Here is a 5,274-nt window from a genome sequence, read left to right on the forward strand (position 1 = left end):
CCTGTAGTTCAGGATATATCTCCAATGAACATATATTATAAAATATATGTCTGTTATATAATATATACTTTATATAACCATATAAATATATATACATTATATAATATAGAATGTCAGATACATTATAACTCTAATGTCATTACTCCTGACAAATTTAACAGTGTTATTTATACCCAGTCCATATTCAAACTTCACTGGGGTGTTTTAAAAACTGTCCAAATTGTGAAGAATTGGTTGGCCTATCCAATTATTTGTTCATCCATTCATTCATTCCACTGATACTATGACGTCTTTAACTTGGCCAGGTCTTACAGGAGCTCATTGTTGTATAGGGAAGACAAACAAATTCACAATTGTAAAATAGTGGGATAAATGCAGAGTAGAGTTTGGTACAAGGCATGACCATGTCACAAGGAAGGGCACAATCAGTTCTGTGGGAGGTTGGGGGGGCGGTCATGGAGGGCTTCAAGCAGGATGAGGATCATGGGCTGAAGTTGGAAGCCTGGCCAGGTGCTGGGAGCGGGCGATGGAGGAAGAATGCACTAGAGAAAGTGTGGGAAACATGTGGGCACTTAGCACCGTGAAATAGCACCAGGCAATGTCTGCTTAACTAACATGATGCCAGGTGCTTTTCTGAGTCAGTGAACAAAATGGACAGAAATTCCTAACCTGGCAGAGCTTATATTCTTGTGGGGGAGGACTGACAATAACATAATAAATGAATATATACAGCATGTCAAAAATAAGGGCTATGGAAAAGAAAAACACAGACAAACAAGGGACAGGAGGTGAAGAGGGCTGGGGTGTTTTGCAAGTTAACACAGGATGGTTAGGGTAGGGTGGCAGAAAATGAACAGGGGCTCACAGTTCCCTTTTTCCTTCCTTTGCACACAGGATCATGTTTCTCAGCCTTCTGCACCGTTAGACTGGGACAATCGGCCTGGGGTCTGGTGAATAGAATGTAGATGGAAGTAATGCATGCCACGTCCAGGCCTGGGTGTCATGCCCTGAGTGTTCTTTCTCCTCCCTCCACCATGACCTCGGCTGTCACGTACTGGAGATGAGATAACACAGCCCAGCTCCCAGAGTCACCAGTTAAGAACTGCATTACAGGCTGGGCGTGGTGGCTAACGCCTGTAATCCCAGCACTTTAGGAGGCCAAGGCAGGTGGATCACCTGAGATCAGGAGTTCGAGACCAGCCTGACCAATGTGGTGAAACCCCGTCTCTACTAAAAATACAAAAATTAGCTGGGCATGGTGGCGCACACATGTAATCCCAGCTACTCAGGAGGCTGAGGCAGGAGAATCGCTGGAAGCTGGGAGGCAGAGGTTGCAGTGAGCTGAGATTGTGCCACAGCACTCCAGCCAGGTGACACAGAGTGAGACTCAGTCTCAAAAAAAAAAAAAAAAAAAAAAAAAAAGAGAGAACTGCATTACAAACCCTGAGTGTGAAGCTAACGTACACATCAAAGTTGCTGTCTACCCTCCTACCAATATCTGCCCACTCTATGACCCTCTTTCTATCTTTTCTTCTCTGTGTGTGTGTGTTTAAGGAGTTAACATCTTCAATATATAAAGAGTTCATAAAAATCAACAAGAAAAATATTAACCCTCTGTAAGAAAAATGAGTAAAGTACTTACAAAGTTGGCCAGGTGCAGTGGCTCATTCCTGTAATCCCAGCACTTTGGGAGGCTGAGGCGGGCAGATCACGAGGTCAGGAGATCAAGACCATCCTGGCTAACATGGTGAAAACTCGTCTCTACTAAAAATACAAAAAAGATTAGCTGGGTGTGGTGGTGGGCGCCTGTATTCCCAGCTACTCAGGAGGCTGAGACAGGAGAATCTCTTGAACCCGGGAGGTGGAGGTTGCAGTGAGCTGACATCCCACCACTGCACTCCAGCCTGGGTGACAGAGTGAGAGTCTGTCTCAAAAAAAAAAAAAAAGAACTTACAAAGTAAAGCAACATATAGACGTAATAGAAATATCCAAAAAACTCTATATATGTTCTACAGTTTCAAGTAAATAGAATCATAGAAGCCAGAAATCAGTATATAGAAAAACTGTGACTTCATTATTAATGAAATGCTACCACCAAATACATTTTTTTGCAAGCTGGCTATGTTTTTGAAATGAATATATGCAGTATTGCTGAGGCTGCAATGAAATACTTCCTACACATTGCTGATGAAAGCATGCATTGGTAAAACCTTTCTGGAAGAAAAGTTAGCAATATTTTCTAATAATTTTTAAGAGCCTTAAACACGTTTCTGCTGGGTGCAATGGCTCATGCCTGTAATCCTTGTGCTTTGGGAGGCCAAGTTGGAAGGATCGCTTGAGCCAGGAGTTCAAGACCAGCCTGGGCAACATAGCAAGACACTATCTCTACCAAAAAAAAAAAAAAAATTAGCCAGGCATGGTGGTGTGCACCTGTAGTCCTAGCTACTCTAGAGGCTGAGGTGGGAGGATTGCTTGAGCCCAGGAGATGGAGGCTGCAATGAGTTGTGACTGCGCCACTGCACTCCAGCCTTGGTGACAGAGCAAAACCCTGTCTCAAAAAGACAACCAACAACAACAAACAACCTGTTCCTGCCTTTTGACCTCATTGATAAGACTTTCAGGAATTTAAATAAGCAGAGATGTATTCAACAATCTATGCATACAACAACAGATTTCCATAACTTTTTAAAGAAATTGAAGTATCTTTATACTTTTGGCTGAGATAAAAAATTCACATTTTTCCAGTTGGCATGTGTTACTTTTATCATTAACAACTCATTACAAGTCTTTAAAAGACTGTTTTCTCTTTCTTCTACTGTGTTTTGTAGCTTCTTCTCAGAGCCAGGACAATGAGGACAGGCTGAGGGATGTCAGGCCATAGCCTTGTCTCCCGCGGGCCAGGCAGAGCATCCCAGGACACCCACCTTCACAGTGAGCACTGTCCTTCATGAACAATTCACCGATTAACAACTTCGGGCCCCAGGAAGTTACACTGTGCCCAAGTTCTTCCAGAGGCCACAACAATAAATCCAAGCCACCGCTAATGTTATTTATAAGCTGTGGGATTAAAACAGAAAAAAATCAATTAATTAAAATTAGCCCTTTATCGAGACTGTTAGCATCTTACTTTCTCAGAACCGAGACCATGTAAGTGACCAATCCTTCTCTAAGAGAACGAAAGAGTTTGCCATTTTTACTGTAATAAAAGGTTTTCACTCAGAAATAGATCGATTCAAAATGGTCTCAGTCTAAGAGATAAAGCCTAAAAGAATGCTTTATTCTCTAAGAAAAACCACCTCTTATTACCTATATCACAATGGTCAAGCTATGCCAGTAAGCTGAGTCTCAGTTTCTACGTTTATAAAATGAGAAAAATACTACTTGCCCCACGGGGCCATTGTGAAGATGAAATGGGAGAACACAAGGCAAAGGCCTGATGCAGGGCCTAGGACATGGAAGTCCCCAGCAAAGATTTCCTCCTTCCTTGGGACAAGGCAGTACTGAACAGTACAGAAAGAATGAAAAGTAGGAAGAAAAAATTAAGATCTTGAAGCAGTCACAAAAAACAGAATCCCAAAGTAATATAACCAAAAGGTATTTAGGTGTGTTTTACAGAAAATGTTTAAGAGGGATGATTGGAAAGTATTATGTAGATATATTTGTGTATGATATGCTTCTGCAATAGATACAGTCAGAATTTGGAATCAGAATTTCTGGGCTCCAGGAATTACTATTTTAATTTTTTCTACCAAAGTTTAGTTTCTTCTACTCCAGAATTTCATACAAATCGAATCATATGACCGGGCATGGTAGCTCACACCTAAAATCCTGGCACTTTGGGAGGCCAAGACAGGAGGGATTGCTTGCGCCTAGGAGTTCGAGACCAGCCTAGGCAACATAATGAGACCCTGTCTCTACAAAAACATTAGCCTGGCATGGTGGCATGCATTTGTACTCCCAGCTACTTGGGAAGCTGAAGCGGGAGGATCACTTGAGCCCGAGAGGTTGAGGCTGCAGTGAGCTGTGATTGCACCACTGCACTCCAGCCTGGGCAACAAGGCCAGACCCTGTATAAAAAAAAAAAAAAAGAGAGAGAGAGAGAGAAATCATAAAGCATAAAGTGTGAAATCTTTTGCATAAGGCCTCTTTTACCAGCATGGTGATTTTGCAATTCATCCATGTTATTGCATGTACCAGTGGGTGGCTCTTTCTATTGCTGAGAAGTATTTCATTGCATGGATATACCACAATTTGTTTATCCCCTAATGGATATTTGGGCTCTTTCCAGTATTTGGCAATTATAGATAAATAGATAAAACTGCTACTAATATTTTTGTTCAAGTCTTTTTGTGAACCAGACTTTTTTTACTTTAATAGATAAGTCATGTTACCTTTAAATTGTCATCATTTCCATATGTTTAATAGCTGGTGAGGCTGTGCATTTTTCCCTCTGGTGATAATCCCATTTCTTGAGTGCTGGCTATAGTGACATGTGCTCTAATTTGTCCTCATGAGAATCCTGCAAAGTGGATGTAATCATATCTGTATTAGTCTGTTTTCACACTGCTGATAAAGACATGCCTCAGACTGGGCAATTTACAAAGGAAACAGGCTTAATTGGACTTACAGTTCGACGTGACTGGGGAAGCCTCACAATCATGGCAGAAGGCAAGGAGGAGCAAGTCACATCTCAACGTGGATGGCAGCAGGCAAAGAGAGAGAGCTTGTGCAGGGGAACTGCTCTTTTTAAAGCCATCAGATCTCGTGAGACTTACTATCACAAGAACAGCACGAGAAAGCCCCGCCCCCATGATTCAATTACCACTGGGTCCCTCCCACAACACGTAGAAATTCAAGATGAGATTTGGGTGGGGACACAGCCAAACCATATAAATATCCATTTTCCATAAGAAGGGAGAGGCACAGGCTCATCAAGCAAGTTGGGTGTGTGGACTCTGAATCATTACTGAAGCTGGGCTCACTCTAGGCCACACTGTGGCTCCCTTGGGCTGTGACAGTGGCTCCTGAGCAAACCAGTTGAACTCATCCTTTGCTCACTTCCTGGAAAGGCATCTAGACCTGCACATTATACATTTCTACCAATTTTAATCATTTGCAGTTAGATTGGTGATATATTTTTCTCATTCTGTTGTTTTCCTTTAATACATCTTTTGCTATATTTTGTTGCATAAACATTTATTTATTCAGACCCAACTATTTTGTCTGATGACAAGCTCAATTTTTTAAGAGCCAGAAATTTATCTTTGCTCCACT

At 41.8% G+C, this 5,274-nt stretch overlaps 2 long non-coding RNA genes across 2 annotated transcripts; both read right to left on the minus strand.

Moving 5' to 3' along the window:
* Positions 1-387: 387 nt before the first annotated feature.
* On the minus strand, positions 388-1,683 carry LOC129531508 (uncharacterized). The gene is made up of 3 exons (XR_008676706.1): positions 1,643-1,683; positions 866-947; positions 388-542 (listed from the first exon to the last, which is right to left on the minus strand). It is a non-coding gene; the product is annotated as an uncharacterized lncRNA (long non-coding RNA).
* A 1,316-nt stretch (positions 1,684-2,999) lies between these two features.
* LOC129531507 (uncharacterized) lies at positions 3,000-4,693 on the minus strand. Its single transcript, XR_008676705.2, has 3 exons — positions 4,628-4,693; positions 4,392-4,519; positions 3,000-3,057 (listed from the first exon to the last, which is right to left on the minus strand). It is a non-coding gene; the product is annotated as an uncharacterized lncRNA (long non-coding RNA).
* Positions 4,694-5,274: the final 581 nt, after the last annotated feature.

This window comes from Gorilla gorilla, chromosome 12, assembly GCF_029281585.2.
Source record: "Gorilla gorilla gorilla isolate KB3781 chromosome 12, NHGRI_mGorGor1-v2.1_pri, whole genome shotgun sequence".
Lineage (NCBI taxonomy): Eukaryota > Metazoa > Chordata > Mammalia > Primates > Hominidae > Gorilla > Gorilla gorilla.